The 24,005-nt window shown below is 47.3% G+C and overlaps 1 long non-coding RNA gene across 1 annotated transcript in view; it reads left to right on the top strand.

Moving 5' to 3' along the window:
* The window catches only part of LOC140426070 (uncharacterized), a 123,352-nt gene extending 100,228 nt beyond the window's left edge, over positions 1-23,124 (top strand). The window contains exons 2-5 of the long non-coding RNA XR_011948123.1: positions 2,304-2,459; positions 2,566-2,755; positions 4,924-5,133; positions 20,175-23,124. This is a non-coding gene — a long non-coding RNA (uncharacterized lncRNA). The remainder of the gene's footprint in view (positions 1-2,303; positions 2,460-2,565; positions 2,756-4,923; positions 5,134-20,174) is intronic.
* The last annotated feature ends 881 nt before the right edge of the window (positions 23,125-24,005 follow it).

Here is a 24,005-nt window from a genome sequence, read left to right as displayed (position 1 = left end):
CTACCCTGAACATCCTTTGGGTTGTGGGGGTGAAACCCACGCAAACACAGGGAGAATGTGCAAACTCCACATGCACAGTGACCCAGAGCCGGGATCGAACCTGGGACCTCGGCACCGTGAGGCAGCAGTGCTAACCACTGCTCCACCATGCAACCCTACCCACAATTGATGTTAATAAATTGTTTATTGCTTTAGCTGCAAGTGTTCTTGTAATATAAATCAGGCCATCCGACAAGAACATTACAGTAGGTTCTCAGTGCTGGGCAACTAGTGAAGAAGCAATTCATCAGGAAAAGGAGAGGGAAAAATGATAAGATTTGAGCCTTTGGCATCAGACTGCTTGGTAAAGGGAGTATAATGAAGTGAAGGGAAAGGGGGATGAAGGGTTGTGGGCTGATCGAATACAATTACAGGCAATTGCACTCAGAGGCAACCAGCCAGGAATCACGACGACCGTTGGGAGGAGCCGATGGGAAGGGACGTCCAAACAAGATGGATGAGCTCGGTGACATGTGAGTTCAAGGCTAGGAATGGCAGAGAGATGGCAGCAGACGGTGGAAGAGGGAATGGGTTGAAGTGTGACCAGATGATGGGACTTCATTGGTAGTGTGAAGGAACTGGTTGAGTCTTGAAACTGCATTTTCCCCCCACATCTACCACCACAAAAGTGAGACTCAGCAGCCCCACAAACTCTGGAAAGTCACACTACTTTCCCCGGCCAAACCAACCAAAGAAATAAAAAGAAGCAGAAGAGCACAGAGAGTAAAGCAAGAAAGACAGGGAAAGAGGACAGTAAAAGCCAGTGATAAACTGAATTAGAAGAGGATCAACAAGGAAAAAACAGAAGATACATAAGAGAGAGACTGTTCCACCCAACTTACCATAAATGGGAAATCTACTTGTGTATATATAAATCTCCATTATAGAACGGATCTGCCACATTCCTAAAATATAGCAAGGGAAAGGGCAGGGCATGTATGGTGAATTGTTTCAGGATTAGATTAGAGCAGATAGTTCCGATTGAAAAGTTAATACCAGAATAAGGACAATTGGAGGACGTCCTCTCTGATATAATTCATTTGTTTCTATAAAACGTTACATAGAGATATAAGATCGTATTGGACAGTTTATTGCTTGTCACATTATGCATAAAGCACAAGTCTGCATTTTGCAAAGTTATCATTGTGTTCCAAATGTGTACCTTGTTTATACCATATATTGAATGAATTCTTTTCAGAATTCTTTTGGTACCTACCTTGGCAGAAGGCTGCTGTGCTGGCCTGTGATCCGCTCTTGAGCATTGGAAAACAGTAGCTAAATATGTTGTTTTAAATTCTGATAGCAGCAATTTTCAACAGATAAAGGTTACAAGTGACTCAAGACGTCTACAAAGTTAAGAACACTGTCACTGCTGGTGGTAAACCAAACAACACTCGCGCCATTTGGGGTAAAGTCACTCGTCCTCATGGAAACAGTGGCGTGATCTGTGCCAAGTTCAGCAATAGCCTGCCCAGTAAGATTATTAGGCACAGGATTCATGTGTTGCTGTTCCGATCAAGGATTTAAAGCGCTCCTGTGTACCAATTTCCAATTTGAAAAAAATAACTGAGATGAAACAGTTTAAAAACTCCCTCTGTCAGATGTGTGCTTCACCTGACTGAAACAGTTCTGAAACAATTCACCATAAATTACCCTCTGGGTCTGCACAAAATGAAATAAGCAGCATTTCAAATTGAGGTACAGACTGGGTATCTTCACCACGTATTGGCCTGAGAATGATATTGCGAACAGATAAGTTATAGTAAGAAGTCTTACAACACGAGGTTAAAGTCCAACAAGTTTGTTTCAAATCACTAGCTTTCGGAGCACTGCTCCTTTCTCAGGTAAATGAAGAGGTGGGTTCCAGAAATATATATATAGACAAATTCAAAGATGCAAGATGATACTTTGAATGTGAGTTTTTGCAGATAATTGAGTCCACAGGTCCAGACGAAGCAACTGGACCTGTAGACTTAGTTACCTGCAAAGGCTCACATTCAAAGTATCGTCTTGCATCTTTGACTTTGTCTATATACATATTTCTGGAACAAACCTTCATTCACGACCATACTTCACATCCCCCCCATACTCACCAACTCGCCCCCATTCTGCCCAACCCCCCCATACTCACCATCCCCCGCCCCCCCCCCCATAGGGCCGATCTCCCCATGCGCCAAGCCCCCTCCCCAGACTCCGAGCACCCCACCCCCATCCGTGTAATGACTGAAGCATGTAGCTAATGATGCCCCCCTGTGTCCCTGCAGGAGAACTTGGTCTACAACTGATGCAAGAAGATCCAGACGGGCGGTGGTGTGCTAGACATCAGAGTCCTCACCCGTAATGAGGAATGGGCCCTGGAGGTCGCGGGGGTGGCCGAGGCCAGGTCAGTAACCACTATAGAGGTCGGCACCGCCACAGAGGTGAGGATCCACCGGCCCCCACCCAGATGACCTGTCAAACGTGAATTGTTCATCTCACACAGGCTGGCCCATCCCTCCCACTGACCACATGTCCATTCTCCCACAGGACCTGCAGCCGACAGCCTATCCGGGGTACCGCCTCCCCCTCTCCATTCCCCATCCCCCATTTCCCAAGAGAACACTTTGGATGAGAGCTCAGATTATCGCGGCTCAGCTATCAACCCCACCCTCCACCAGCGCAGATACACACACCTCGGTGGGCGTCATTCGTGGGCAGGCATCTGGGGCACAATCTGGTGAGTACCACACAGTTGCTGATGCACATCAGGTGGAGGAGGAAAGCTCAGGCAGAACAGCAGTCAGAGGTCTGCTGCATCCCAGGACCCAGCTGGATCCCAGTCAGCTCCTGAGCCTCTGAACCAGGTTTACCCGGAGCTGATGTAGACGATAGGGTGCGGGCGTGAGATTCAGAGGGAGATATCAGTGATACTCCTGCTGGTCCATAGCCGATTGGAGGAGTCCCAGAGGCTACGGGAGAGTGGGGCAGCACTATCAGGAGAATGGGGCAGTTGGGGACACTTCTGTTAATGACTAAAATCTGTTGACTTCACCCAATATAACACTACTGGCTATTTATCAATCTCATACCCCCACCTCCCCAGTTATGGAGGCCCAGGATCTTCCCTCCACCCCTTCCCCAGCCCTAGTCACCAGACCTCACACCCTGTACCCCAGACACCTGCATGTAACATTACCCTCTCCGGTGCACTCACCCACCCTCTGGTCACGGAGATGTCCCTCGTGCTGAGGCCCAGCTTCTGGGTGTTGGGATGTTGGTGGCTGTGCCCATGATGTGGCTTCCTGCAGTGTCCAGGCACAGTGACCTGGCATCACAGTCTGATTGTGATGCTGGGAGATAACCCTCACATGCTACATGGCACGCCTACCCACGGGATTCCACTTGGGAAATGTGAAGTGCTCACTGAACTATGATTGCCAGCTCCCAATTAGCAATAGCCTTCAGCTGTGCGACCAGAGGCCTCCATGGTCAGTGGGAGTTATGGGTGTTCGGTGGGGCAGGCTGGCTGGGCATGGGGTTGCCCCCGGAATGGCACCACGCAATCCAGGGCTTGGCAAGTTTGACCCGTGGGCGGTGACACATCCAGCCCACACCCCCATCCACCTCTCAGCCGAGGCCATGGTCAGTCACCACTCCTCCCGCTCCGCAACCAAACCCCCCCCCCCCACCGCCCAATGGCGGCCCATCCCGACCAAGGCTGGCCCTTCCAGGGGCTTTCTCAAACCCTCCAAGCACCGGGGCAGCGAGCCAAGTGCCGCGGCCTCTTTACATATGAGCGAAGATGGCTACCCATCTCCTCGGATCCCCAGAGCAGCCCTTCTGCCAGCTTCACGCTTTTAAAAAGGTGTACTAATCAGCGCCCATGTGACCATTTGCTGGGCAGGCTGTTAGATCCGGGGAGGCCGTTAGATAGGGGGTCACTCCCGTTAATTGTATGGAGATTAGGCTCGAGTGGTGATTATTGGTTTCTTGCCACGCGATGGTGGGTTCCTGACTTCGCCAATGGGTGTGGGCGGTTAGATCGCAAACAGACTGGTGTCCAGCGTGGTTCTCAATTTTAGCCGCTCCTGCGATCTCAAGGCCTCGTCCCGCTCCCCCTTAAGCCCAACATGGCCATTAAATCACACCCATAATCTAAAGTTGAATCGCTTGTCCATGCTCATGAAGAACAGATGTGTGAGAGAGGCACTGCGTGTTCCCAAGTTTGCACCCAGAAAACAGTGAGCTCCTTCAGGAGAGTGGTGTGCTTTTGGAAAGCTCCCCAAAACGCTGGAGGCTGCACTAATTACAGGGAGTTCTCGTTGAGCAGGAGAATCATTTAACTGAATGGAATGGAACTGACCAAACTGAGCCGGTAATTATGAGCACGATTTGGAGATGAAACTTCTCTATTCAGGAATGACGGGAGATTGCCTGCTTTCTCCATAATTACCGACTCACTCACAGAATCGGGTTTGCAGGAATTGCATTCCAGTATTACTGGTCCCTGCAATTTTTGGATCACGGTTTACTGAGTCATTAATTATGAATGAAAATAGGCAGTCTCCTGTTGAAAGAGGAATGTGATAGTATTCAGAGCCACCACCAGTCTTTACGATTGATGGCAAAAATCATTAAGAGAAAAAAAAACTCTGCACGGATTATCAGTACCTTCTGAATTCATGGCAGCAAGCTGCTGAAGGTCATCAAAGCTGCCATTGTGTTGCTGCAATCAGTCTGGCTGGCAACCGTGCTCACCCACTGCAAGGGCACACAGCGCTGAAGCATAATGTGATTTTAAGTCACTGTTATTTTTCATTTCATCTCCTATTATCATAACATTGAATAGGTATTCATTCCTCTTATTATCATAGCACTGAATGCCCTATTCTTTTCCTTTTTTAGTCAACCTGGCATTCCACGAAGGTAGCAGGGACTGCGAGTAGCATTCCAGCCTATGTTGACACAAGGCTTGTGGAAAGGTATTATGCCATATCTGGAGTGGAATAAGTGGAATAGAGGGGAACCCGTCTTCATTCATCGCAGACAGCAGTCTGGCAACATGACGCAGCAACCTAAAGACAGGCAGCTGAGCCGTGCACAGATGTGGGGGCTGTAAGAAAACCAGCAGATTTTACCTTCATTTCAAATGGGTTTTTCAAAGTCTCAGCAAGCGTTTAATGGCGAGATTAAAGAGGCTTCCCTTTGAACTTTAACATGCGGTAATGTCAGTAAGGGTTACGCTGGATCCACTGAGTCTGAAGCTAAGCGAGAACGCATCACCTGCAGTGTGGGTTGTTTTCGTCAGAGAAAACTGGGCAAAAGACCATCCTGAGTCCATAGTCCAAAATAACTCAATGGCTATTTATTTTTAATGGTGGCGCAATGGTTAGCACTACTGCCTCACGGTGCCGAGGTCCCAGGTTCGATCCCAGCTCTGGGTCACTGACAATGTGGGGTTTGCACATTCTCCCCGTGTTTGTGTGGGTTTCGCCCCCACAGCCCAAAGATGTGCAGAGTAGGTGGATTGGCCACGCTAAATTGCCCCTTAATTGAAAAAAATTAATTGGGTACATAAGAACTAGGAGCAGGAGTAGGCCATCTGGCCCCTCGAGCTTGCTCCACCATTCAATGAGATCATAGCTGATCTTTTGTGGACTCAGCTCCACTTTCCGGCCCGAACACCATCACCCTTAATCCCTTTATTCTTCAAAAAACTATCTATCTTTATCTTTAAAACATTTAATGAAGGAGCCTCTACTGCTTCACTGGGCAAGGAATTCCATAGATTCACAACCCTTTGGGTGGAGAAGTTCCCCCTAAACTCAGTCCTAAATCTACTTCCCCTTATTTTGAGGCTATGCCCCCTAGCTCTGCTTTCACCCGCCAGTGGAAACAACCTGCCCGCATCTATCCTATCTATTCCCTTCATAATCTTACATGTTTCTATAAGATCCCCCTTCATCCTTCTAAATTCCAACGCGTACAGTCCCAGTCTACTCAACCTCTCCTCGTAATCCAACCCCTTCAGCTCTGGGATTAACCTAGTGAATCTCCTCTGCACACCCTCCAGTGCCAGTACGTCCTTTCTCAAGTAAGGAGACCAAAACTGAACACAATACTCCAGGTGTGGCCTCAGAAACACCTTATACAATTGCAGCAGAACCTCCCTAGTCTTAAACTCCAACCCTCTAGCAACGAAGGACAAAATTCCATTTGCCTTCTTAATCACCTGTTGCACCTGTAAACCAACTTTTTGCGACTCATGCACTAGCACACCCAGATCTCTCTGCACAGCAGCATGTTTTAATATTTTATCTTTTAAATAATAATCCCTTTTGCTGTTATTTCTACCAAAATGGATAACCTCACATTTGTCAACATTGTATTCCATCTGCCAGCCCTAGCCCATTCACTTAGCCTATCCAAATCCCTCTGCAGACTTCCAGTATCCTCTGCACTTTTTGCTTTGCCACTTATCTTCGTGTCATCTGCAAACTTGGACACATTGCCCTTGGTCCCCAACTCCAAATCATCTATGTAAATTGTGAACAGTTGTGGGCCCAACACTGATCTCTGAGGGACACCACTAGCTACTGATTGCCAACCAGAGAAACACCCATGAATCCTCACTCTTTGCTTTCTATTAATTAACCAATCCTCTATCCATGCTACTACTTTCCCCTTAATGCCATGCATCTTTATCTTATGCAACAACCTTTTGTGTGGCACCTTGTCAAAGGCTTTCTGGAAATCCAGATATACCACATCCATTGGCTCCCCGTTATCTACCGCGCTGTTAATGTCCTCAAAAGATTCCACTAAATTAGTTAGGCATGACCTGCCCTTTATGAACCCATGCTGCGTCTGCCCAATGGGACAATTTCCATCCAGATGCCTCGTTATTTCTTCCTTGATGATAGATTCCAGCATCTTCTCTTCTACCGAAGTTAATCTCACTGGCCTATAATTACCCGCTTTCTGCCTACCTCCTTTTTTAAACAGTGGTGTCACGTTTGTTAATTCCCAATCCGCCGGGACCACCCCAGAGTCGAGTGAATTTTGGGAACTTATCACTAATGCATTTGCAATTTCCCTAGCCATCTCTTTTTTTTAATAAATATTTTATTGAAAATTTTTGGTCAACCAACACAGTACATTGTGCATCCTTTACACAATATTATAACAACACAAATAACAATGACCTATTTTATAAACAAAAAATGAATAAATAATAAATAACAAAAATGAAAACTAACCCGAATTGGCAACTGCCTTATCACAAGTAACACTCTCCAAAAATATAATTTAACAGTCCAATATATAATTATCTGTCGCAACGATCTATACATATTATACAGTATATATTAACAACCCTGAGAGTCCTTCTGGTTCCTCCTCCCCCCCCCCCCCCCCCCCCCCCCCCGCCGATCCTGGGCTGCTGCTGCTGCCTTCTTTTTTCCATTCCATCTATCTTTCTGCGAGGTATTCGACGAACGGTTGCCACCGCCTGGTGAACCCTTGAGCCGACCCCCTTAGAACGAACTTAATCCGCTCTAGCTTTATAAACCCTGCCATGTCATTTATCCAGGTCTCCACCCCGGGGGCTTGGCTTCTTTCCACATTAACAATATCCTGCGCCGGGCTACTAGGGACGCAAAGGCCAAAACATCGGCCTCTTTCGCCTCCTGCACTCCCGGCTCTTGTGCAACCCCAAATATAGCCAACCCCCAGCTTGGTTCGACCCGGACCCCCACTACTTTTGAAAGCACTTTTGTCACCCCCCTCTAAAACCCCTGTAGTGCCGGGCATGACCAAAACATATGGGTATGATTCGCTGGGCTTCTCGAGCACCTGGCACACCTATCCTCCACCCCAAAAAATTTACTGAGCCGTGCTCCAGTCATATGCGCCCTGTGTAATACCTTAAACTGAATCAGGCTTAGCCTGGCACACAAGGACGACGAGTTTACCCTGCTTAGGGCATCTGCCCACAGCCCCTCCTCGATCTCCTCCCCCAGCTCTTCTTCCCATTTCCCTTTTAGTTCATCTACCATAGTCTTCCCTTCGTCCCTCATTTCCCTATATATATCTGACACCTTACCATCCCCCACCCATGTCTTTGAGATCACTCTGTCCTGCACCTCTTGTGTCGGGAGCTGCGGGAATTCCCTCACCTGTTGCCTCGCAAAAGCCCTCAGTTGCATATACCTGAATGCATTCCCTTGGGGCAACCCATATTTCTCGGTCAGCGCTCCCAGACTCGCGAACTTCCCATCCACAAACAGATCTTTCAGTTGCGTTATTCCTGCTCTTTGCCACATTCCATATCCCCCATCCATCCCCCCCGGGGCAAACCTATGATTGTTTCTTATCGGGGACCCCCCCAAGGCTCCAGTCTTTCCCCTATGCCGTCTCCACTGTCCCCAAATCTTCAGTGTAGCCACCACCACCGGGCTTGTGGTGTAGTTCCTCGGTGAGAACGGCAATGGGGCTGTCACCATAGCCTGTAGGCTAGTCCCCCTACAGGACGCCCTCTCTAATTCTCTTCCACGCCGCTCCCTCCTCCTCTCCCATCCACTTACTCACCATTGAAATATTAGCGGGCCAATAATACTCACTTAGGCTCGGTAGTGCCAGCACCCCCCTATCCCTGCTACGCTGTAAGAATCCCTTCCTCACTCTCGGGGTCTTCCCGGCCCACACAAAACCCATGATGCTCTTTTCAATCCTTTTAAAAAAAGCCTTCGTGATCACCACCGGGAGGCACTGAAACACAAAGAGGAATCTCGGGAGGACCACCATCTTAACTGCCTGCACCCTCCCTGCCAGTGACAGGGATACCATATCCCATCTCTTGAAATCCTCCTCCATTTGTTCCACCAACCGCGTTAAATTTAACCTATGCAATGTGCCCCAATTCTTGGCTATCTGGATCCCCAGGTAACGAAAGTCCCTTGTTACCTTCCTCAACGGTAGGTCCTCTATTTCTCTACTCTGCTCCCCTGGATGCACCACAAACAACTCACTTTTCCCCATGTTCAATTTATACCCTGAAAAATCCCCAAACTCCCCAAGTATCCGCATTATTTCTGGCATCCCCTCCGCCGGGTCTGCCACGTATAGTAGCAAATTGTCCGCATACAAAGATACCCGGTGTTCTTCTCCTCCTCTAAGTGCTCCCCTCCACTTCTTGGAACCCCTCAACGCTATCGCCAGGGGCTCAATCGCCAGTGCAAACAATAATGGGGACAGAGGGCATCCCTGCCTTGTCCCTCTATGGAGCCGAAAATATGCAGATCCCCGTCCATTCGTGACCACGCTCGCCATCGGGGCCCTATACAACAGCTGCACCCATCTAACATACCCCTCTCCAAAACCAAATCTCCTCAACACCTCCCACAAATAATCCCACTCCACTCTATCAAATGCTTTCTCGGCATCCATCGCCACTACTATCTCCGTTTCCCCCTCTGGTGGGGCCATCATCATTACCCCTAACAGCCTCTGTATATTCGTGTTCAGCTGTCTCCCCTTCACAAACCCAGTTTGGTCCTCGTGGACCACCCCCGGGACACATTCCTCTATTCTCATTGCCATTACCTTGGCCAGGATCTTGGCATCTACATTTAGGAGGGAAATAGGTCTATAGGACCCGCATTGTAGCGGGTCCTTTTCCTTCTTTAAGAGAAGCGATATCGTTGCTTCAGACATAGTCGGGGGTAGTTGTCCCCTTTCCTTTGCCTCATTAAAGGTCCTCGTCAATACCGGGGCGAGCAAGTCCACATATTTTCCATAGAATTCGACTGGGAATCCATCTGGTCCCGGGGCCTTTCCCGCCTGCATGCTCCTAATTCCTTTCACCACTTATTCTACCTCGATCTGTGCTCCCAGTCCCACCCTTTCCTGCTCTTCCACCTTGGGAAATTCCAGCCGATCCAAGAAGCCCATCATTCTCTCCCTCCCATCTGGGGGTTGAGCTTCATATAATTTTTTATAAAATGTCTTGAACACTCCATTCACTCTCTCCGCTCCCCGCTCCATCTCTCCTTCCTCATCCCTCACTCCCCCTATTTCCCTCGCTGCTCCCCTTTTCCTCAATTGGTGTGCCAGCAACCTGCTCGCCTTCTCCCCATATTCGTACTGTACACCCTGTGCCTTCCTCCATTGTGCCTCTGCAGTGCCCATAGTCAGCAAGTCAAATTCTACATGTAGCCTTTGCCTTTCCCTGTACAGTCCCTCCTCCGGTGCTTCCGCATATTGTCTGTCCACCCTCAAAAGTTCTTGCAGCAACCGCTCCCGTTCCTTACTCTCCTGCTTCCCTTTATGTGCCCTTATTGATATCAGCTCCCCTCTAACCACCGCCTTCAACGCCTCCCAGACCACTCCCACCTGGACCTCCCCATTATCATTGAGTTCCAAGTACTTTTCAATGCACCCCCTCACCCTTAGACACACCCCCTCATCTGCCATTAGTCCCATGTCCATTCTCCAGGGTGGGCGCCCTCCTGTTTCCTCCCCTATCTCCAAGTCTACCCAGTGTGGAGCGTGATCCGAAATGGCTATAGCCGTATACTCCGTTCCCTTCACCTTCGGGATCAACGCCCTTCCCAGCACAAAAAAGTCTATTCGCGAGTAGACTTTATGGACATAGGAGAAAAACGAGAACTCCTTACTCCTAGGTCTGCTAAATCTCCACGGGTCTACAGCTCCCATCTGCTCCATAAAATCTTTAAGTACCTTGGCTGCTGCCGGCCTCCTTCCAGTCCTGGACTTCGACCTATCCAGCCCTGGTTCCAACACCATATTAAAATCTCCCCCCATTATCAGCTTTCCCATCTCTAGGTCCGGAATGCGTCCTAGCATCCGCCTCATAAAATTGGCATCATCCCAGTTCGGGGCATATACGTTTACCAAAACCACCGTCTCCCCCTGTAGTTTGCCACTCACCATCACGTATCTGCCCCCGTTATCCGCCACTATAGTCTTTGCCTCGAACATTACCCGCTTCCCCACTAATATAGCCACCCCCCTGTTTTTCGCATCTAGCCCCGAATGGAACACCTGCCCCACCCATCCTTTGCGTAGCCTAACCTGGTCTATCAGTTTCAGGTGCGTTTCCTGTAACATAACCACATCTGCCTTAAGTTTCTTAAGCTGTGCGAGTACCCGTGCCCTCTTTATAAGCCCGTTCAGCCCTCTCACGTTCCACGTGATCAGCCGGGTTGGGGGGCTTCCTATCCCCCCCCCTTGTCGATTAGCCATCCCCTTTTTCCAGCTCCTCACCCGGTTCCCACGCAGCTGTATCTCCCCCAGTCGGTGCCCCCCCGCCCTTCCCCTCCCATACCAGCTCCCCCCTCTCCCCAGCAGCAGCAACCCAGTAATTCCCCCCTCCCACCCACCGCGTTAGATCCCCCGCTAGCGTAATTACTCCCCCCATGTTGCTCCCAGAAGTCAGCAAACTCTGGCCGACCTCGGCTTCCCCCCGTGACCTCGGCTCGCACCGTGTGACGCCCCCTCCTTCCTGCTTCTCTATTCCCGCCATGATTATCATAGCGCGGGAACCAAGCCCGCGCTTCTCCCTTGGCCCCGCCCCCAATGGCCAACGCCCCATCTCCTCCACCTCCCCTCCTCCCCCCATCACCACCTGTGGAAGAGAGAAAAGTTACCACATCGCAGGATTAGTACATAAAACTCCTCTTCCCCCCTTTTTAACCCCCCTCTTCGCCCCCCACATTCGCCCCACCACTTTGTTCAAACGTTCTTTTTAATAACCCGCTCATTCCAGTTTTTCTTCCACAATAAAAGTCCACGCTTCATCCGCCGTCTCAAAGTAGTGGTGCCTCCCTCGATATGTGACCCACAGTCTTGCCGGTTGCAGCATTCCAAATTTTATCTTTTTTTTATGAAGCACCGCCTTGGCCCGATTAAAGCTCGCCCTCCTTCTCGCCATCTCCGCACTCCAGTCTTGATAAACGCGGATCACCGCGTTCTCCCATTTACTGCTCCGAGTTTTCTTTGCCCATCTAAGGACCATTTCTCTATCCTTAAAACGGAGGAATCTCACCACTATGGCTCTGGGAATTTCTCCTGCTCTCGGTCCTCGCGCCATCACTCGGTATGCTCCCTCCACCTCCAACGGACCCGCCGGGGCCTCCGCTCCCATTAACGAGTGCAGCATCGTGCTCACATATGCCCCGACGTCCGCTCCCTCCGCACCTTCAGGAAGACCAAGAATCCTCAGGTTGTTCCTCCTTGCGTTGTTCTCCAGTGCCTCCAACCTTTCCACACATCGTTTCTGATGTGCCTCATGCGTCTCCGTCTTCACCACCAGGCCCTGTATGTCGTCCTCATTCTCGGCTGCCTTTGCCTTCACGACCCGAAGCTCCCGCTCCTGGGTCTTTTGTTCCTCCTTTAGCCCTTCGATCGCCTGTAGTATCGGGGCCAACAGCTCTTTCTTCATTTCCTTTTTGAGCTCTTCTACACAGCATTTCAAGAACTCTTGTTGTTCAGACCCCATGTTAAACTGCCACCTTCCGACACCATCTTGGTTTTTGCTTGCCTTCCTTGCCGCTGTTCTAAAGGATCCACTGCAATCCGGCCACTTTCTCCTCCTTTTTTCATCCGTATCCAGGGGGGATTCCCTTCTGGTTTACCGCACAGTGTTTTTAGCCGTCAAAATTGCCGTTGGGGCTCCTATCAAAAGTCCGTTTCACCGGGAGCTGCCGAAACGTGCGACTCAGCTGGTCATCGCCGCACCTGGAAGTCTCTCCCTAGCCATCTCTTTTAGCACTCTGGGATGCATTCCATCAGGTCCAGGAGACTTGTCTACCTTTAGCCCCATTAGCTTGCCCATCACTCCCTCCTTGGTGATAACAATCCTCTCAAGGTCCTCACCTGTCATAGCCTCATTTCCATCAGTCACTGGCATGTTATTTGTGTCTTCCACTGTGAAGACCAACCCAAAAAACCTGTTCAGTTCCTCAGCCATTTCCTCATCTCCCATTATTAAATCTCCCTTCTCATCCTCTAAAGGACCAATATTTACCTTAGCCACTCTTTTTTGTTTTATGTATTTGTAGAAACTTTTACTATCTGTTTTTATATTCTGAGCAAGTTCACTCTCATAATCTATCTTACTCTTCTTTATAGCTTTTCTAGTAGCTTTCTGTTGCCCCCCAAAAGATTTCCCAGTCCTCTAGTCTCCCACTGATCTTTGCTATTTTGTATGTTTTTTCCTTCAATTTGATACTCTCCCTTATTTCCTTAGATATCCACGGTCGATTTTCCCTCTTTTTACCGTCCTTCCTTTTTGTTGGTATAAACCTTTGCCGAGCACTGAAAAATCACTTGGAAGGTTCTCCACTGTTCCTCAACTGTTTCACTATAAAGTCTTTGCTCCCAGTCTACCTTAGCTAGTTCTTCTCTCATCCCATTGTAATCTCCTTTGTTTAAGCACAAAACACTAGTGCTTGATTTTACCTTCTCACCCTCCATCTGTATTTTAAATTCCACCATATTGTGATCGCTCCTTCTGAGAGGATCCCTAACTATGAGATCCTGAATCAATTCTGTCTCATTACACAGGACCAGATCTAGGACCGCTTGTTCCCTCGTCGGTTCCATTACATACTGTTCTAGGAAACTATCGCGGAAACATTCTATAAACTCCTCCTCAAGGCTGCCTTGACTGACCTGGTTAAACCAATCAACATGTAGATTAAAATCCCCCATGATAACTGCTGTACCATTTCTACATGCATCTGTTATTTCTTTGTTTATTGCCTGCCCCACCATAATGTTACTATTTGGTGGCCTATAGATTAGTCCTATCAGTGACTTTTCCGCCTTACTATTCCTGATTTCCACCCAAATGGATTCAACCTCATCCTCCATAGCACCGATGTCATCCCTTACTGTTGCCCGGATGTCATCCTTAAATAACAGAGCTACACCACCTCCCTTACCATCCACTCTGTCGTTCCGAAAAGTTTGATCCCCTCGGATATTTAACTCCCAGTCGTGACCATCCTTTAACCATGTTTCAGTAATAGCCACTAAATCATAGTCATTCACGATGATTTGCGCCATCAACTCATTTACCTTATTCCGAATACTACGAGCATTCAGGTAAAGTACACTTATGTTGGCTTTTTTACCTCTGTTCTGAATCTTAACACCTCGATCAGTAACCTCTCCTAAGTTATATTTCCTCTTAACCTCTCTCCTAATTTTCCTTGTCGTTGAACCCATATCTTCATGTAACAACCTGACGCGTCGCTTACCATTAATGTTTTCACTTCCCGTTTTATTTCTTTTAGTATTCCTGGTCCTATTCACTGAGCTCCCCTCAGTCACTGTACCTTGTACTGTCGCCCTTTTTGATTTTTGACTATGGCTTCTCTGCCTTACACTTTCCCCCTTACTGCCTTTTATTTCTGTCCCTGTTTTACTACCTTCCAACTTCCTGCATTGGTTCCCATCCCCCTGCCACATTAGTTTAAACTCTCCCCAACAGCTCTAGCAAACACCCCCCCTAGGACATCGGTTCCAGTCCTGCCCAGGTGCAGACCGTCCGGTTTGTACTGGTCCCACCTCCCCCAGAACCGGTTCCAATGTCCCAGGAATTTGAACCCCTCCCTCTTGCACCATCTCTCGAGCCACGCATTCATCCTCTCTATCCTGACATTCCTACTCTGACTAGCTCGTGGTACTGGTAGCAATCCTGAGATTACTACCTTTGAGGTCCTACTTTTTAGTTTAACTCCTAGCTCCCTAAATTCAGCTTGTAGGACCTCGTCCCGTTTTTTACCGATATCGTTGGTGCCTATGTGCACCGCGACAGCTGGCTGATCACCCTCCCCCCCCCAGAATGTCCTGCAGCCGCTCCGAGACATCCTTGACCCTTGCACCAGGGAGGCAACATACCATCCTGGAGTCTCGATTGCATCCACAGAACTGCCTGTCTAGTCCCCTTACAATTGAGTCCCATATCACTATAGCCCTGCCATTCTTCTTCCTGCTCAGCTGCGCAGCAGAGCCAGCCACGGTGCCATGAACCTGGCTTCTGCTGCCTTCCCCTGGTGAGCCATCTCCCTCAACAGTATCCAAAGCGGTATATCTGTTTTGCAGGGAGATGACTGCAGAGGACACCTGCACTGCCTTCCTACTCTTGCTCTGTCTTTTGGTCACCCATTTTCTATCTCCCTCAGTACCTTTCACCTGCGGTGTGACCAACTCGCTAAACGTACTATCCACGATGTCCTCAGCATCGCGGATGCTCCAAAGTGAGTCCATCCGCAGCTCCAGAGCCATCAAGCGGTCTAACAGGAGCTGCAACTGGACACACTTCTTGCACGTGAAGGACACTGGACGTGTCCCTGAGCTCCCACATCGCACACGAGGAGCATGACACGGGTCTGAGATCTCCTGCCATGTCTTAAACCTTCGGTTAACTTCAACAACTACAATTTCAACAAAAAAAACAACAAAGAGAAAATAAATAAATATACCAATACAAAGAAACAGAAAAACAGAAACACTACTTACCAGTCACTTACCAGGGATAAAAAGCACTTCCTCCCCACCCAGCTTTGAATTCCCACCTAGATTCAAATTCCCAAACTCACTCCTAGCTGTGTCTCACTCCTGGCACTGTCTTCTCTGGCTCACTGGGAGAACTCACTGGGAGTGAGTTTACAAGTTGCTCTTTTTTAACTGTCCTGAATTGACTCCCCTCCCCCACCTGCTTTTAGATCAAGGTAGATTTAAGTGACTGACACTTAACTGCCAACCAGTTATGTGAGTGGGTAGGGCAGCCCTTGTTAACCCACACTGCACAATACTAGCTTAATTTAAATTCATTTGAACTCCTTAAATTTAAAAAGAGCTGCCTTACTGATTTAATTCAATTCCCACCTAGATTCAAATTCCCAAACTCACTCTTAGCTGTGTCTCACTCCTGGCTCTGTCTTCTCTGGCTCACTGGGAAAACTCATTGTTCAATTTATCCTTTCAATTTACTTCAATTTATTTTAAAAATTAGAATGGTTCCAGGGATGAGGAACTTCAGTTATGAAATTAGGATGTCTTCCTTGAAAAAAAGAAGGTTGAGAGGAGTTTGATACAGCTTTTCAAAATCATGAGTTGTCTGGACAGAGTGAGTAGAGAGAAACTGTTCCCACTCACGGAAGAATCCAGAATGAGAGGGGGCACAGATTTAAAGTAATTTGTAAACAAAAACAAAAGTGATGTGAAGGATAACCTTTTCATGCAGAGATTGGTTAAGGAATGCACTCCCTGAGAGCGTGCAGGTTGAATTGAAGCATTCAAAAGTGAATTAGACGGGTATCTGAAAAGGAAAGATTTACAGGGTTAAGGGGAGAAGGCGGGAGAATAGCTCAAATTGAATTGCTCATTCAGAGAGCCAGTGCAGAGAAGATGGGCCAAATGGCCTCCTAATGCACTGCAACAATTTTGTGAATGTGTGCAGGGTGCTTGTGTGGATGTCCATGATAACTGGAATAAAGTCAACTATGATGCCACCTATGGTTGAATAACCTACTGGCATTTACCATCGATGTTTTCACATGAAGACCAAAGGCACGGTAGCACACTGGTTAGCACTGTTGCTTCACAGTGCCAGGGACCCGGGTTCGATTCCCAGGGTAACTGTCTGCGTGGAGTCTGCACGTTCTCCCCGTGTCTGCGTGGGTTTCCTCAGGGTGCTCCAGTTTCCTCCCACAAGTCCCGAAAGACGTGCTTGTTAGGTGATTTGGACATTCTGAATTCTCCCTCTGTGTACCCGCACAGGTGCCAGAGTGTGGCGACTGGGGGATTTTCACAGTAACTTCATTGCGCTGTGAATGTAAGCGATTTGTGACACTAATAACGATTATAGTAATAGACAAAGCACCTGGAGGGCTTATTGCATCGATTGGAACCAGTGCTTTCATGACAGAAGGAGATGTCGAGGAATTGTGTTCATTGCCAGCACGGTAATGCCCCAATTGGTTAAGACTTTGTAAGCAGGAATATACCAATAAACTACAGAAAAGATGTGTTCCCATCCTCCAGCAAGCAATGAAATGAAAGGAACAATTATTTTCTTGGCTCCCCAGTGAGAAACCTCAACTGTTTTTATCCTTGTTCACTCAGAAACCCTGAGGCAGACCTATCAATTTTCACTTACTTCATGTTTCACTCTTTTCTGGTAGAACCTGTTTTGATGTTTCCCAGAAATGAATCTCACTCTCTTGTTAAGTAGATCCAGAGTCAGTCTTCCATTTTTTAATCCTAAATCTCGATTCTGACTGAGGCCAGCTATTGTAGGGCAGCACGATAGCATAGTGGTTAGTACAGTTGCTTCACAGCTCCAGGGTCCCAGGTTCGATTCCCGGCTTGGGTCACTGTCTGTGTGGAGTCTGCACTTTCTCCCCATGGTTGCGTGGGTTTCCTCCGGGTGTTCCGGTTTCCTCCCACCGTCCAAAGATGTGCAGTAGTTGGATTGGCTATTGTAAATTGCCCTTAGTGTCCAAAAAGGTTAAGTGGGGTTCTTGGGTTACGGGGATAGGGTAGAGATGTGGGGCTTAAGTAGGATGCTCTTTCCAAGGGCTGGTGCAGACTCGATGGGCTGAATGGCCTCCTTCTGCACTGTAAATTCTATGATTCTATGATTGTCTCTGTACCCCATCCTGGCAATATCACTTATCTTTATCCAGCAATATGGTGAGCTGCTAAATGTCTTTTAGGTCTTAATCAGCCTTCTAAAAAAAGGTACAAAATAGGCCCAAGATACCTCACCCTCTAGTTTGCCCTCCTTTTCTCTGTTGAAGTATCTCGTTTCTAGATGGGACCAACAATCAAGATCATGCCCGGCGGGGAAAAAATGACTGGCCAATTCCTATATCTGCCGACCTGCAGGACATCCTCTCTATAATGCGTCTAAGACCAGTACACATTTTTGATACAACTCCCAAAGAAGATGTTGCAAACTAGGCTAAGATTCTCTGCATTGCAACTCCCACAAAGATGTCTGGTGAGATTCTCCCAAGCCGCCGCTGTCGGGTTTGATGGTGGGCATGGGGGTAGAATTTAGCAGGCTGCCCAGAAATCGGTTTCACACCTTCCTTTGGTCCTTAGAGAACAAGAGCAGGGATGTCTTCCTGCAGTTATACGGTTATACAGTGTGGCATGAACTGGAATATTGTGGGCAGTTTTGATCTCCTTATCTGAGGAAGGAAGTTATTGCTATAGAAAGAATGCAGCGATGGTTCACCAGACTGATTCCTGGAATGTGGGACTGAGTGAGTTGGTTAGGATTATATTGACTGGAGTTTAGAAGAATGAGGGGGTATCTCATAGAAACCTATAGAATTCCAACCCGACTAGACAGGGTAGATGCAGGAAGGATATTCCCGTAGTAGTCCAGAATCAGGGATCACAGTCTAAGGATACGGGGTAACCATTTAGGACTGACATTTCTTCACCCAGAGAGTGGTGGGTTTGTGGAATTCTCTGCCACAGAAAACAGTTGAGGCCAAAACGTTGTATGTTTTCAAGAAGGAGTTAGATGCAGCACTTGGGGCTAAAGGGTTCAAAGGTAATGGGGAAAGGCGGGAACAGGTTACTGAGTTGGATGATCAACCATTTCCATAACGAATGGTGGAGCAGGTTTCAAGGGCTAAATGGCCTCCTCTCACTCCTATTTTCTACGTTTCTATACCCGCATGGCAGCTCGGAAAACCTACACCAAGACCGGCGTGGACCTCATTCGTATCCTGTTAATGGGATGCAGATGAAGACCCGACACCCCACGCCAGATTCGCCATGATGCCGGCGGGAAACTACACTGGCGTGAAACACGTTTGCATGGAGATGTCGGGACTCACCTGACAATGCCTGGAGCAGTCTCCGGAATTCAGGAAGGAAACTACCCACAGCCTGGACCCTGGAAGACCACAGCAGTGGATCAAGAGGGCATCTTGCAAGTGGAGCTTCCAGATTAGATGTCCTGGAGGAGGCCCACCTTCTAGAATGTTCCTGGAGAGCCACCTTCCAGTCTCAGAGTGCTCCTGGAGATACATTTGATGGATGTTGGGCACCTATACAATATGGTACCTAAACACAATGGCGGACTGCGCGCCATCCAGCCCTGCCCCACCACTGACTATGGCGTGAAACACCAGGGTGCATAATTAATGAGGTTGGGACTGATAAATTCGGTCTGTTTTCCCACCAACCTCCACAGCGAGATGCACTTCATGTTCCTGCTTCCGCCACAGCACTTAGTCTCAAAATGTGTAACTGCTTTGTTAACAGCGGGGTTTAATTGTGCCTTGACCAAGGAAAAAAGGTTTTCAACGAAACCTGTGCCACATCTGATTTTCTAAAAATGGTGTGTAAATAAATGTGTGCCCATCTAGAGTTGGAGGTGATCGCCCGCCGGAGACTCCTGCTTAGCTGGATATTAGCAGCGCCACCCAAGGCTGCAGATTGGCTGAAAGAAGGGAAGTGGGGGATAGGAGAAGGGGAGGGCAGGGGGGTTGGGGGGGGGGGGGGGGGGGGGACACAAACCAGAACACAGGTTAAACAGGGTAGAGGAGCCAGAGAGAACCAATTGCAAGGAAGCACATGAGTGCAACTGCAACAACAACACCAAGGTACGCCTGCGTAGCACCGAACACGCCCCTGGTATGCTTTAATCCCAGGAGGCAACATGTATATAAATAATACGGTGTGGTTGTGGTATCCGATCACTGGGGCCTCAAAGTTAGGGACCTCCCCCCAAAGTTAGGTAACATCTGTATATATATGTTACCTTTGCATGCACACCTGTTCATTTTTCTTTCGTATTCCCATTTTGTAGATTTCTCTTTATTCTCGTGCGATGTTCCTTGCAATGTTACAAATACACGCAAACTAATAAAAATATTTTTTTTAAAAAAGGAGTTGGAGATGACTACAAACTAAAATAGATGTTCATGGATGCTTTGGGAAGCCAGTGGATATCCTCACTTCAAAATGCCGATATCCTCTCTTCTTGTAACCGGAGAAATTCAAAGGATTCTAGATACATTTTAACATGATTGTTGCCTTATTTTTGAAACATTTTTTCGAAGTGGTGTACCTAATATATAATTTTTATTCTTTTCCAGGTGTACTGACATCACAAATCTTCCATTGGTTAAGCGACAGGAAAATTCTGGTCTTCTGTCTTTCCCATGTGATATCATACGAACACACATCGACAATCACAAACACACATTGATACTCACAAATTGCATTATAGCAACATTCATTTGCATTGGGATAGAACTTCTAAAATTGAAAATTGTCCCAAGATGCTTCGCAGAGGTGTATCAAGGAATGAAGCCAGAGCCAAAAACAGAGATAATTGCTATTAGAAGGGTTTTAAGAAAGAGAGGGAAGGGCAGCGCAGTGGGACAATGGTTAGCACTGCTGCCTCACGTCGCCAAGGACCCGGGTTCGACCCCGGCCCCGGGTCACTGTCCGTATGGAATTTGCACATTCTCCCCGTGTCTGCTTGGGTCTCACCCCAAGGCCCAAAAAATTAGATCTTAATTGGAAAAAAGAATTAGGTACTTTAAATTTATTTTTTTTAAAAGACGGAGAAGGTGATGGAGAGGTGGAGGGTTTACAGAGGAAATCCCAGAGTGTGGACCCATTCTGGTGGTTGACTGCACGATTGACAACTGGGGGGTCAAATGAGAGTGAGGGCACACACAAGGGCCGGCGACACGGAAATGGAAAGTTCAGGCAGGGGGATATAGAGCTGGGGAAGGTTGAAGTGGTAGATCGCAGTGAGGATGTGGGGAACTAAAGATAAGAATTTTAAATTTAATTGTGGGTGTGAGCCAGTGAAGATCAATGAGGATAGGGGTGATATGTGAATAAACCTGTTTCAGTTGGTGGAGAGGTGTTTGCATTTCAATACCACCCCCAATTATTGGAACTAGCCGGAACTTGGTAATGGAAAGGCCACCCACTGCACAGTGCCAAGCCCTTGATGAAGTCATCATGTCTTGCACTCCATTTTAACCATTGGCTTGATTAATGCCCACACAATCTCAAACCTACTTGCAAAAACTGGTGGCAAACAAGATTCTGGGCTCAGGAGGTCCAAGTAAGTTAATTTTAAGTTTTATTTCACAGGTTCCTTATGGGCTAGAAGAAGATGATTGTGCGATTGTGGATGCTCTGATGCCCCCTCCTCTCAAATCTTCATTTACGTTGGCAGGGACTTTTTCTCGGAGCCCTTAGAGGTGACCTCCTAATGGTGACATCTTTCCAGCCAATTTCAGACATGAATCAGTGTTGGGGGTCAAGGATATGTTAAAGGCATGAAAAATAAAGGTTTTTATGGAGGAGGGGCCAAGTGTGAGATGTGGCAAGGATTGGCAATGATCTGGACATAGAAGTCAGAGGTCCTGGTGATGGACTGGCTCAAGGGTAAACAGGATGGCAAAGTTCTGAAAAATATGATTGCGCCTGAGAGAGTTTTCAGGGAAGGAGATGGAATCATTGATGAGGAAAGGTAATAGGTGATGGGGCTGAAAACAATGGCTTTTGTGCAATGGATATTAAGCTGGAGAAAGGTGAAAGGTTCATCCAAGATTTGATAGCAGAAGAACAATCTCACAGCACAGAGAGTCAAGTAAGTGAAGTAACAGCACTGGGTACCGTCACAATATGGGGCGGCACGGTAGCACAGTGGTTAGCACTGTTGCTTCACAGCGGCAGGGACCCAGGTTCGATTCCCGGCTTGGGTCACTGTCTGTGTGGAGTCTGCAAGTTCTCCCCGACTCTGTGTGGGTTTCCTCCAGGTGCTCCGGTTTCCTCCCACAGTACAAAGATTGGCTACGCTAAACTGCCCTGTAGTGTCCAAACGTTAGGTGGGATTGCTGGGTTATGGGGATAGGGTGGAGGTGTGGGCTTAGGTAGGGTGCTCTTTCAGGGGCTGGTGTAGACTTGATGGGCCCAATGGCCTTCTTCTGCATTGTAAATTCTGTACGCTATACAACACATATCTTTGCTTTTCAATATCTGAATATGTTACCAAGGAGAAATCTACAGATCAAGAAGAGGAGAATGCTGAATCCATATCCTTGGGGTTACTCAGGAGATGTGTGGGAATAACTAGAGGACTTTACTGGAGATGCATTGGTTGGAATTGGATAGGAAAGTGAGGAGAAATTATTAATAAAGCTTTTGTTTATGTTTGGTGAATATTTTTCCTATATGCTTCAAATATGGATGGGCTTTCAATTCTCATATGCCAAAGGGATATACGTTAAGTTTGTAACCATTGGGTACACTTAATATTTAAAGTTGTTATACACTATTTTTACTGGCATCCTGATGAATCGATGTATGAATTGTTGGAGAACACATTCATGCTCAAGGGGAGGATTGTTATAGCCCATCGTGGCCTGAGGGTGGGGTGTAAAATGCAGCGAGCTGTTCAAGAGTCCATTTGCTTCGCCGGGACTGGAAACTCCCACCCGCGTAAAATTCCGTTAAGAACGGAAGGGAAATAATTGAATTATTTCATCTTTCCCTTCAGATGGCAATCTTTAAACATTTAACATTCTCATCCACATCCCATGACTTTGGTCTCAATACCCAAGATTTAACTCGGGCCAGATTGTTACCCTTTGTTTGCGGGATTGCAACAACGTATGGGGAAGAGAATTGGAGAGGTGGTTGTACAGAGAGAGATGGAGGGGAAGTGAAGAGGGGAAAGAAACATGAGATTTGGGTTAGAAGAGCTTTATTTATGTACTCATCCACAGCTGTTACTGGCTGAGTAATCCCCCTCCTGGTTTAAGTTAGTGATCAAAAGGCTGACATCTACTGCTTGTGCCTAGAAAAGAATTGCTCGTGACTGAAAATGGTCACATGAAGTCTACAAAAAAAATGGGAAAGAAAAGTCTGGAGAATGAAACCCAATGGTATTTTATTCTTTGTTGATTTGTTTTAATTTTTTTTTTTAATTACTTCCTTTTCTCACCAACTCGGTCACTTGGCACACTCTATAGTGTAAAATAAATGTGAAAGTTACTGAATAAATCAGAGTTGTTTGAATATTGCTGCCGGAACTTTGAATGCATAAAACAAAGAAGGTGAATTCAAGGAGCTGTCAGACGTTTCTCTCTCCACAATAGAAATGAGATATTATTCAGTATTTCTAATTAGACAATCACAGTTCAGCGTGACACTGAGATGTTCAGTTAGCTGTTTGGGCACAAACTTACATGGCAGGTTAACCACCAGAAATAGAAAAGAAGGAAGCAAAAATAAAATGTAGAAAAGTTCCGATTTTCTTTTCAGTTGACCCAATCGACATAGACATTTCATGGTTTCCACAATGGGCATCCAATCCACAGGACCAGCGACTCTCCCAGCAGCAAGCTGAAGGCCTACCTCAGTGTATCATTATGAGTCTTTTAGTCTCAACCAATAACGATTCTCACATCTTCCCCAAATTGGTGATTTGCAGGCCTTTCGGATCTGATAACGACAGTGAGTGTGCATAGTTTATGGATGGTAGGGTCCAAATTCCCCACCCTGGATCACACTTCAGTCGTCCATTATTAATTGGTTTCCACTGGTAGAGACCACAACAAAATCTTTGGCTGCTTTAGTGATCTAAAGGTATGTAAGCCTGAAGTTTCAAGGGTGCAAAAGTTTTGCCCTTTAAAAAGATTAAAATTCCTCACTTTTTTGTGTCGTCCCATCCCAATGTTTCTGGCCCAGTGGGCCTTGATGAAATTTTGGCACAATTCTCTCCAATCTTTCTCATAGTTCAGCTTTGATCTCCCTCCCTAACAGCACTATGGGTGTAATGACACCATGTGGACGGCAGCGGTTCAGGAAAGGCAGCTCACCACCATCTGCTCGAGGGAAATGAGGGACCGGCAATTAATGCTGGACTAGCCAGCCAATGCACACATCCCATGAATGAA

The sequence above is a fragment of the Scyliorhinus torazame genome, chromosome 1, assembly GCF_047496885.1.
Source record: "Scyliorhinus torazame isolate Kashiwa2021f chromosome 1, sScyTor2.1, whole genome shotgun sequence".
Classification (NCBI taxonomy): domain Eukaryota; kingdom Metazoa; phylum Chordata; class Chondrichthyes; order Carcharhiniformes; family Scyliorhinidae; genus Scyliorhinus; species Scyliorhinus torazame.
This window is presented reverse-complemented; position numbering and strand designations above follow the sequence as displayed.